The sequence below is a fragment of the Mesocricetus auratus genome, unplaced genomic scaffold (genome assembly GCF_017639785.1).
Source record: "Mesocricetus auratus isolate SY011 unplaced genomic scaffold, BCM_Maur_2.0 Super-Scaffold_100014, whole genome shotgun sequence".
NCBI classification, from domain to species: domain Eukaryota; kingdom Metazoa; phylum Chordata; class Mammalia; order Rodentia; family Cricetidae; genus Mesocricetus; species Mesocricetus auratus.
In genome coordinates, this window is record NW_024429197.1 from 18516134 (window position 1) to 18527815 (window position 11682).

The 11682-nt window shown below is 48.8% G+C and overlaps 1 long non-coding RNA gene across 1 annotated transcript; it reads right to left on the reverse strand.

The window, feature by feature from the left end:
* Positions 1–7020: 7020 nt before the first annotated feature.
* Positions 7021–8571, reverse strand: LOC110343593. The gene is made up of 3 exons (XR_002385878.2): positions 8255–8571; positions 7354–7621; positions 7021–7266 (listed from the first exon to the last, which is right to left on the reverse strand). It is a non-coding gene; the product is annotated as an uncharacterized LOC110343593 (long non-coding RNA).
* Positions 8572–11682: the final 3111 nt, after the last annotated feature.

The window sequence follows — 11682 nt, forward strand, 5'->3', positions numbered from 1 at the left end:
CTCTGGGGCCACACTTCCCTGGACAGAGCAAAGGTTGGGCCAGCCTGCTCTGGCATCTGGGCCACCTTCATCCTGGACCTGCTCTTTTTCTCCTGCTCCCTGGTCTGGATCCCTTTTTCCAGTCTAAGAAGTGTGGAGCTTCGCTCTGGCCTTGTCTTTTTGCTTTTCAGGGCTGGAGGCCAGCGCCCTGCCCCCAACTCCCTAGCACCTGGGTTGGGTATGTGCTTGTTGTAGCTGTCACTGCTCTTGGGTCTCCCGCTCCTAGAGCAACCACAGTGGGTCCCAGGGGCCTGGAGACAACAAATGACTCCCTGCTGATGGGCTGGCTGCCTCCTGCTTGCCAGCCCATTCTGCTATGCACAGGCAGGTAATCATGCAAGGCTGGGGAACCTTTCCCTGCCTGTGGGGGTGTGATTTAAACCTGAACTTGGCTTCACTTCCTCTCATCCCCTGGGAAGCAAGATTTAGATGATAAATTTCTCTGACATGCTGGGAACCCGCACCCCCACACACACTATACACCCCCCCCACTTATATACACACACATACATATACACACACAAACACACATACCCCCACACACTTATATACAGTCACACATACATATACACACAAACACACATACACATATCACACACACATGCACTCATGTACACACATTTGCATGCATACAAAGGTTGCAGACTCCCCATTCATGCTGGCTTGTGTGTGTGTGAATACTTACATGCAAATGTACCCGCTCATTTCCAATCCACACGCAAGCCAATTTTACATGTGATGTATGTGTATGCAGACACAGCTCATGGCCACAGGTTAAGGAAAGAGGGAAGTTAATTTGTAATTAGAACAGCAGCCATGAGTGGGATGGGAAGGGAGACAAGGGACAAGGGACATTGCAATTGACAGAGACCCTCCAGGCCTTGCTTGCATTGTTGCACGAAGGCCTGGGGATTGACCTCTTGCATGAACTTGTGTGGAAATGCAGGAGCTTCTTTTGATTATTTATTTATTATGTGTGTGTATATGTGTGCGTATACCTGTGTCACAGGGTGTAAATGGAGGTCAGAAAATAATTTGTGAACGTTGGTTCTTTTCTTTTACTGTGTGAGCCCCAGGGATTGAACTCAGTTTGCCAGGCTTGATGGCAAGTACCTTTACCCACTAGCCATCTTGTGGGTCCTGCATTTCTTTCTTTCTTTCTTTCTATCTATCTATCTATCTATCTATCTATCTATCTATCTATCTATCTATCTATCTATCTATCTATCTATCTATCCATCCATCCATCCATCCATCCATCTATCTATCGAGACAGTGTTTCTCTGTGTGGTCCTGGCTATCTTGGAATTCGCTGCTGTAGACCAGGACTCCATTGCCTCTGCCTCCTGAGTGCTGGGATTAAAGGTATGTGTCACCAGTGCCCTGAACATTTCTTTGTTTCTTTTTCTTAAATTAACTTTTAATTTCTCTCTCTCTCTCTCTCTCTCTCTCTCTCTCTCTCTCTCTCTCTCTCTCTCTCTCTCTCTCTCTCTCTCTCTCTCACTCTCTCTCTCTCTCACTCTCTCTCTCTCTCTCTCTCTCTGTGTTATGTGTTTTTGTATGAGACGCAGTGTAAAAGTCTGGGGACAGGGATGATTTCAGGCTGTCAGGCTTAGTGGCCAGTGCCCTTACCCACTGAAGCATCTTGCCAGCCACTGTGCGCATTTCAGTGAGTGTTTGCAAGCTTGAGGGCCTTTGTTGAATGCTGAGGCTGACAGTCTAGGACATGGGAAACTGTGACTCACTGACTAGATCTCAGAACTGGGGTGTGTCTATTGCCCTGCCATGCTTCTGGCCTTGGGCAAGCTGTTGTCTCTTTCCCAGCTTCTATTTCTGCTGGCCCCTAGGGGTCCTGTCTGTCCTCACTTTCTAGTATCTATGATCTTGAGAGAGTTTCTCTGATCCTTACTTTTTTTTTTTTTTTGGTTTTTACGAGACAGGGTTTCTCTATATTGTTTTGGAGGCTGTCGGTCCAGCCCAGCCTTGAACTCACAGAGATCCGCCTGCCTCTGCCTCCCGAGTGCTGGGATTAAAGGCGTGCACCACCACCGCCCAGCTGATCCTTACTTTTAAGCCAGGTTGAGGTGTGTGTGTGTGTGTATTTGTATGTGTGTGTGTATGTATGTGTACCTTTCACAGCAGAGACTACTCCATGTGCCTGTGTGTGCAGCTATGATTCTTGTGGGTGATCTATGTGAGTCCCTGTTCTGTGGAAGGATCTGTGAGACAAGACCCAGAGACCATCCTTCTTAAAGTTGATTGTACATCCTCCTCACCCCACTGTAGCTTGAGCATCCCCAAAATTTATGTTGAACAGTGTTTTCTCCAGCTTTCTGAGAGGAGGCTCAGGCTAGCTTGGATGCATTACCTTCCTGGTTCAGCCTCTCAAGTGTGGGGATGGTACATAAGTATCATCACACCTGGCCTCAGTTTAAAATCTATCCCTTATGGTGACTCTTAAAAAGGTAGAGGGTAAATTAGACTGGCATTTGGAGTGTGGCCTCTGGGAGGCTGAGAAGGTTTAATGAGGCTATAAGTGCTAGGCCCTGAGCCTGGGAGATGGGGGCCTCATAGGAAGAGGAAGGGAAACTCCAGGTTACTCAGTCCCTCTTTGCGAGCAAATGCTCTGAGCGTTCCCAACAGTAAGGACTTCACCAGATATGGCTGCCAAATCTTGTTGTTGTTTTGGGACAGAGGCTTTCTATGTAGTCTTGGCTGTCCTGGAACTCACTACATAGACCAGGCTGGCCTTGAACTCAGAGCTAACTCTGCCTCTTCTTCATGCCTGATGGGATTAAAGGTGTTACACTACCATACTTGGCTGATGTCAGATTCCCACAAGTTAAGCAAACTTTTCTTTATAAATTGCCTTGCTTGTGGTGTCAAGTCATAGCAAGAGAAAGCAGGTTCAGCTGCCTTCATGACGCTGTCGTTATGTTCTCGGTGCCTGGGCTAAGCCTGGGCACAGTGGGTACTCATGGGTCTGTTTGCTTATGGTTTCTCTCGCAGATGGCGACCAGAATGGAAACTCCATGAGGACACGAGCTGTAGAGGGCTTGTTCATGAGTGTGTCCCCACTATTAAAACTGTCTCCGGCAGAGAGGGGCATCTTGGATGCTTAGTATCACAGACAAACGATTGGATGACACTATTACCCCCTCCAAGCAATCCCTCAAGTGGCACTCTTCTTGATGGCTTGACCATATCACTTGAAATTGCCCCCTGCCCACTTTCCAATTCTCATTGTTAGAATAAGGTTTCCTTCCCCCCCTGCGTTATTTCCTGTTCTAGTCTTATTTCTGTTGATGTGATAAAAAACACCCTCACCAAATAAAGCAATTTAGGGGAAAAAGGGTTTATCTTAGCTTGTAGTTCCAGGCTGCCGCCCATCACTGTGGGGAAGTCAATGCAGTGACTTCAGACAGCTGGTTACATCACACCTGTAGTCAGAAGCACAGAGAAATGAATGCATACATACTCTGTGGCTTCCTTACTTGTGCTCAGCTCCCTTTTCCCACCCTGCCTAGGGAATGGTGCCACCCACAGAGGGCTGGGTCTTTCCACATCAGTTAACTAAATCAAGACAGTCTGCACCCCTGCCCCCAAACCCCAACCCCCATATGCCTGCAGGCCGACCTAACAAAGACAGTTCCTCCCTGAGACTTTCTGCTGAGGTGGTTCTAGATTGTGTCAAATTGACTATTAAAGGCAACCATCACACTTTTCAATATGCCAAATGACTCAGTCATTCACACTTTTTTTTTTTAAATTTTGGAGTTGTATTTTGTTTCTGGCATCCCTCACAATGGATTTTTTAAAAAAAAGAAAAACAACAACAGATTTTCAAGGTAACCCAGGCCAGCCTTGAATACATAGCCTCCCAAGTGCTGGGATACTAGTACCTGAATGGTGGGTGTGGTCTTTCCACTGGAGTCTCCCAATACTTGGCATGGTGTTGGGAGGAAGCAGGTACTTCACCCAGAGTCACCAGATGAACAGGTGGGCTTCTGTGAGTCACAGGGGGCTGAGTGGACTCAGAGTGTTCAGTGTAAGTGTGCTTGTGGGCGTGGTTGCCAGTGACTGCAGTTTTGGTTGTATGAGTAGCGGTGATGGCAGCAGGCTGGGCTTGCTCCAGCGCTCTGCTCCCATGGGTAGGACTGTGAGCCTTCTGCCTGGATGTGGTACACAGACTCACAGGTGGTTTGCTCATGAATCAAAAGCAATCTTTTCCTCCACTGGTTGTCCCCAGGGTTGCCACAGACCCAAGTTCCGGGCTAGTCCCAGAAGTATCTCTCCTCTTACCACTGGCAGGTCTGTGCCTTCAGCTTCTAGAAGCTCTACATCCTGGTTTGACCTCCCAGAATGGCACATGGTCAGCAGGTGAACGCTGGTTGTCAGTGCTGGAGTACAGCCATGGGGGGCAGCAGGAGGTTGAGCTTGTCAGATGCCTGGGGAAGAGGGTCCAGCTGGCCCTGTGGCTGGCTAGTGGAGGAGTCAATGGCCTAGCATTAGGAACTGGATTAGTCAAGGTTCATTAGAGGAACAAAACTAAGACTATATATATATATAAAGCTCATATATAATATTCAATTAGCATTAATTTAATATAGCATATATGTATGGAATTATTAGAGTGGCTTGCATCCTGTGGTCCACCAGTGGTTGTCTCCTGAGGGAAAGGCCAAGGATATGGTAGTTGTTCATTCCAAAACCCTGGATGTCTCAGCCATCCCAGTCTGGTGCTGGAGTCCCAGGGAAGTCCCAGAGAGCTGCAAGTCTTCAGTTCAGGAATTGGGATTGGGAAGAAGGAGGTTCGGCAAAAGGATACTTCAGCAGCAGGATAGATGAACTTGCCATTGCGAGTGAGGGTAAAGCAGGCAAAGGTGAAAACTCCTCCTTCCATGTCCTTTTGTGTGGGCTGCCCCCTCAGCTGAGGGTGGTGGGCACAGAGCTGCTGGGAGGCGGAATGAGGAGTGGCCCTCCTGTGAATGCTAGGAAGGACACAGATGATCCTCAGCAGAGTGGAGCTTGGACCACAAGCCAAATGCAGTAGGTTGAGAGGACAGCCTCCTCTTCAGACCAACCTGTGACAAGTGTGTGGGGACTAGATTCTGGCTGAGCTGGGCTTCGCTATTATGTTGACCTGCTATGTGACCTTGGAGGGGTTTTGTCACCTCTCTGAACCTCAGGTTCCTATTTTCCTTTCATTCTGTGGAAGAGTTAAGCTCTCATCCCAACTGTAATTTTTATTAAAACAACAACAACATAAACAAAGCGAAAAACCGAAACAACAGAATTTAATGGCTATGGTGGTACATACCTGTAATCATAGCATGCAGGGTACAGAAACAGGAGGATTGCTCTAAGTTCAAGTTTGACGTGGTCCATAGCGAGCTCCAGGTCAGTCAAGGTTAGTAATGAGACCCTGTCCCCAAAAACAAAACAATAGAAACAAACAAACAAACAAAAAACCAACAAAATAAAACCTAAAAAGCCTAACCAGGGCTAGGAAGGAGAGATTGTCCTAATAGGAACCTGAATAGAAGAGACCCAAAGGGTGTGTGGAGGTGATGGCTCAGTGGTAAAGGCGTTTGCTGATAAGTTTCCATCCTCAGAACCCACAGGGTGGACAGACAGATCTGACCCCCGCCAGTTGTCGTCTGACCGCCATATGCGTGTACACATGTGTACACACATACAAAATAAACAAATGTTTATCGATTAAAAAACGAAGAGCCACAGGGGAGTGGTGGCACATGCCTTTAGTCCCAGCACTTGAGAGGCAGAGGCAGGCAGATCTCTGTGAGTTTGAGGCCAGCCTGGTCTACAAATTGAGTTCCAGGACAGCCAAGGGCTACACAGAGAAACCCTGTCTTGAAAAGAAAAAAAAAAAAAAAAAAAAAGGAGCCAAGCTTTGAGAAGGTGTTGAGTTGGTGTCAGGGTCTGGCATGCACAAGGAAATCTGTGACACTTGATAGAGAAGACAGTGATCCCTGGAGCCAGTGTGACTTTACCAAGCCTGGTAGTTAGCTAAAAGACGGGCAGGTGAAGCCCATGAGCCCATGAGCCAGCAATGGGCACAAAGGAGGTATTACTTACTGAGTGCCAGGTAAGAGCTAATAGGGCACACATGGCCTTACCTAATCCTCACAAGCTTGTGTGCTAAATGTGGCAGTCTACATCATGGGACAGTTTTCCAGAGGAGAGGTGAAGTTTCTGGGAAACTAAATGACCTGGGATTCACACCTAGCCTTGTCTTACCTTTCTACCCTGTCTTGTGGCCTTTGAAGATTTTGGATAAGGCCTCTCATGACCCACATGAGGGCACAGAGGTGGTTTAGGTGTAACCACAGCACGTGGGATGCTCATATTTTAGAAGGACTCATCTAGGGACTGGAGAGAAGGTTCAGAGGTTAAGCACACTGCCTGTTCTTCCAGAGGTCCTGAGTTCAATGCTCAGCAATGACATGATGGCTCACAACCATCTATAATGAGGTCTGATGCCTGCTTCTGGTGTGTAGACAAACATGCAGGTAGAAGAACACTGTATACACAATAAATAAATCTTAAAATAAAAAAGGACCCGTCTAAAGGGGGCTGCTGCAGCCTGCTGCTGGGTCACCTTAATTAGAGGTCTGATGGTTAGATCAAAGGAGCAGACCACCATCCAGCCTCAGTTTCTGTGCTTTGCTGCAGTCTCTAGTGTTCATATTTGAAGGACAGGCGCCATTTCTGTCACCCCCTCAATAGGTGTTACATAGCCCAGGCTGACTTCAGAGATGTCCTTGAACTCCTGATCCATCTGAGTGCTGGGATCATAGGCATGCACCACTGGACCTGATTTATGCAGTGCTGGGGATGGAACCCTGGTTTTCATGCATGCTAGACAAACAGTCTACCAACAGAGCAACAACCCAGCCTTGCTTTTTCTTTCTGAGTCTGGCCCTGATATTCCATTCAGATCAGGCCCCAGATGACATCTTTTGTAAAGCACTTTCGATATTTTATGTATTTATTTATTTATTTGTGTGTGTGTGTGTGTGTGTGTGTGTGTGTGTGTGTGTGTGTGTGTGTGTGTGTGTGTATGTGGTGCCCATAGAGGCCAGAAGAGGGCGTAGGATTCCCTGGAACTGGAGTTACAGGTGGTCATGAGCATCCTGACTCAGGCGGGTGCTTGTAATTGAACCCCAGTCCTCTGCAAGAGCACCAAATAGATTTCTTCTCTCCCTGCCACCCCAGAAAAAAAAGTAGGAAAGATTCAGTTTCTGAGTTTTGGTGTGAGCAGTCTGCCTTGAGACTGATCTTTATACCCACCTGGCTATCTTCCCTCAAGGGGAAGGAAAATGCCGGGAGAGAGGTCTGGTTTCTGAGGCACTGGCCGGGGGTGTCCCCCTTCTTTGCAGCTGCCTGTCTCCTTCTGCTCCAGCCCTGGTGTCCCTTGGTCAGAGTTGGCCAGGCCCGGCTCTGCTCTTTGCTCTGTTGGAGCCGGGTGGCAGCTGGGAGCCGAGCCTTGTTCCCGCTGGGGCTTCGTCTTTGCTAGAGCTGCTGTCACCTGCCAAGCTGAATTGGGCACAGGAAGCGCCTGGCGGGGAGACATGCTGTTGAATTTGGAGGCTCTGCTCCACTCCAAAATGCACTTCTCCTGGCAGCTGCCCTGTAGGGAAGCTGTTGAGCTTCCCGGTCTCTGCCAGGATCACAGCCACTTTTTCCTGAGAAAGAAGCAAGGCTGCAGACAGTTTTACTCATTAAAGCCTTCTTTTTTCCTCTTAAATCTGTTTTTGTGATTTTTTTCTTTCTCCCCCCTTCCCTTTTTTTTCCACGAACGGAAAAGTAAAACGGATGATATTGAAATAAACAAGGCATTTGTGATAAGGAGGGTTAAAGCAGATTGCTGGGGGCGGGGAAGGGGTTTGGAAATGCACTCCTTGCCTCTTGAGGAAGGGCAGTGATAGAGAATGCATGAGTTGCACCCTCCAGCCTGCTTCCCCAAGGCTCTTGGGGTCACTGTGAAGAGCAATGGGAAGGCAGAGTGTCTTTAGTAGGAACCGACCGAGTGCTAGGCTTGCAGTGTGGGTTTGCTAGTTTAGCTCCCCAAGAGCCCTGGGTGGGAAGCGCCCATTACACAGACTGAGAAAGTTGAGGTCCCGCTGGAGTCAGGCCCAGCAGACACCTAGAGAATACTCAGGACTGTTGTATGAGCCTCCATCGGTCTGACCTTGTCGGCTGTGCTGTTTTGGCTACGCATTGTGACCCAGAACAGTCGTGTCTTGAGCTGCAGAACAGAGGGATGAAGAGGAAGGGAGGATGACAGAAGATGACAGACAGTGGCTGTCCCTGAGGAGTAAGCACCGTGCCTGGTGAGGCTGAAGCAAGCCTGCGAGTGTGCCAAGCCCTGGCTGCTGCGCTCTGACAGACAGGGATGTTTTGGGGAAGGGCATGTCTGTGTGGCTGTGGGTAGGTGTGAGAGCATGGGCTTGGCTTGATAGCCAAAGCAGGCTTCCTGGAAGGGGAGGGCTGTGGGAGCCGATCGAGTCCAGAGCAGAGCCTCACTGCTTAGGAGCAGAAATAGGAAGGGGTGGGTCTGGCTTGGGTAGGAGGAGCTAAGTCAGAACAGGTGGTGGTGGTTGTGGGTGCATACATGTGTGTTGGTGTGGGAGACCCAGCTTGGTCTGTAAGACTAAGTAAATAAATAAGTAAGCTGGGGAACAGGAGAGCCCTGTACTGGGAGACAGATGTGTGATTCTCATCTTGGCTCTGCCATTTTGGCTTACTGTGTGATTCTGGGCAAATTCCTTTCCTTCTCTGGGCCTCAAATTTTCTGTCTTCAGTATGCTGGAATTGGGTCTTGGAGCCCAAAGAACACTTGCAGAATCCCGTGAAGAGAGTCAGAGAGACTTGACTGCCAAGCATTGACACTGGGGTCATGAAGTGCCAGCACTTCTGGAATGTGGCCCTTTGGAACTGCCTTCTGAAACTCTGTGTTATCTTCCTGAACAGAGCAAAAGGAAGGACTCAGGAGAGGGTAAACTGGCATCCTGGGCAAGACTGAGTGTGTCCAATGGCGTGAATGAAGTTGAGACACAAGCATTTGAGGAAATCAACTGGGATTGTTGAGGAATAAAGGCCAGCATGGGGTGGAGGAAGAGGCCAGAGCTCGGGGCTTTGATGCCTGATTTCCTCTGGGTTGTGGCCACCCACTGAAGGGTGACAGTGACATGCCTGCCGTGGTTGGTGATGGGTTGGCAGGTCCATGGGAGAGTTGCAAAAACAGTGATATCAGCGACAGATGGTACCTGTCTGACCTTGGGGTGGGGACATTGGATGGTAGCACCTTCTCGAAAGGTACAGGCTGTGGAGTAAATGGGGCACTCTGGTTGGAGACAGACTAGGGTTGAAGGGAGGGAAGACACAGGGGACATAGGAGGAGAGATAGTGTATTAGGGAGGCCAGGGCTCGGCTTTGATTTGGTAACTGAGTGGAACACGTGTGTGCCTCATTCATGTGCCTACTCCTCAGGGAGCTTTCACTATGGGCCAGACACGGCTGGATGTTCCTCTCTGTGGTTTTCCACCCAGAGGGACACTCAGTGGAGTCTTCTCTCTTCTGTCCTGGGGCATTTGAATTTTGAGGAGCCCCACCCTCTAGCGATGACATCAGGAGCTGTGACTAAGGTCCCATCTGTGTCTCAGGGGACCTGAGTCAGGGAGAGAATGTCCCCGTGAGAATACCATGAAGAGATGGATTTGACTGGTATGAAATTTAATGTCCCCTATCACAGGATGCAGTTTGCTGGTCAGGGGTTCCATGGCTTGTAGAACCAACCAATCGAGGGCTTCCTACCTAACTCTTTTCTAGAACATTCCTCTTTGGCAGCTTGACTTGACCACCATTACATTATTTATACTCCAGAAAGTGGCAGCTGCTCCAAATCAGAGCTCTTTTTTTTGTCTCCCCAGGAGTTGATTGGAAAATTTGTAGAGGCTTGTGATAAATGTTGACTGCTTACTTACAGTGTGTGGTAAGCTTGGTACCTGGCACATGGCACCCAAAAACCTAGAATATACTTCACACTGTTGGTATTTAATAAGTACAACTTTGATGACTTCTCCCTTGAGTTGGCTTTTGTAAGGAAAACCCACTGCTTCATTTGTTCAGAGTGACAGCCTCCCTCAGCTCCCTGTGGCTAGCCATCTCAGGTCTCAGACTATGAGATCTTCCTTCCTGGTGGGGTGGGGCCAAAGCCATGAGGACTTTGGAATCTTGAGAGTCTAGGTTTGCATCTCTGCCTCTTCTTCCTAGATGTGTAATGACCCTGGGCAAGGTATTTTAATAGCTCAGTTAAGAAACCTGCAAGCTGGGGATGGCTGGCCAACCTCCCTCATTAAGTTGTTATGGAGATGGAATGAGGTCATGGGGGTGTAAGTGCCTGGCACCAAGGCACAGTTTCAGTGAAAGCTTGGCCCAGGCTGGCCTCCATTCCTCTGACTGGGGACCCACCTCTGGCCTTGGGAGGGAAGGCTTTTGGCAGAACATGTAGGTCATAGCACTGAGGGCCCTGGGACCCTCCGAATGTATTGACATGCAGCGGAGGGGAACTCCCCGGCCGAAGTGCCTACTTGTAGGGCCTCACCTGCAGATTGCCTGATAAGCTCCTGGTGTGTTTCTGGGGCGGCTTCAGCAGCCTGGGCTGCCCTGATTTACCACTCCAGCCCCAAGCAGATTAAATCAGCCAGAGTCATTTGAATTTTACCCGGCCTTGTCACACAAATCTTCAAAACTGCTGTCTGGCAAGAAAACTTTCTCTGTACTTTTTGCTGGAAGACTAGACGCTCTAGAAATTGAGGTGAACTGGGAAAAGGGAGGAGGTGCCAGGGGGGAGGGTGGGGAGAGCACTTCTCTCTGTGTGATGTAGGGCAACCCACTGAGCGTCTCTCAATCTCACAGGACTGTGGGGAAGGCCAAAAGGGCCAGCTTGTATGAATCAGTGTGCAGACCTCAGTCAGTGGTTGGGAAGATGGGCCAAATGGCTATATAAATAAATTTACCCGTGGCAGCGGAGAGCAGAGAGTTGGGAGCTGAAAAGAGAAGAACACAGTTGTTAGGTTCTGGGGCTAACGGAGGCTTAACTTCCAGCAGGAAGTGAGGGAGACTGGAGAGCCTGGCATCCGGAGAGCAGCTGTGGGACTCTGGGGTGTCTCCCCTCCTGCTCAGGCTAATCAAGAACACCCCCCCACTTTGTTGTCTCTCAACCAAGTCACAGGCACAGTTAGTCCCTTGGTCACAGGGAATGGGTGCCCTCATTAGACAGAAAACAGAGGTGTTTGTCAGAGTCTGAGGAAACGGTCATTCTCTCTGTGTCTGGGTTTGAAAGAGAAACACGAGGCTTTCATTTCTGGCAGACAACTGTTAACAGACATGGTGGAAGAATCTAGAAAAGGCACAGATAAATAGTCTTCTCCCTGATCAAACTGTGTCTCACCCTTTATATTGACAGCATTTTAGTAAGAGAGCTAGTAAATATGTTTTATTAATTCTGATTTAGTTTTTTGTCTCATTTGTCACATAAATCAGACACGGACCAATGGAGGGGTCTGAATGGGGAAGCTGGAGCCTGTATGGTATGAAGTCTCAGTTAGCGGGAGA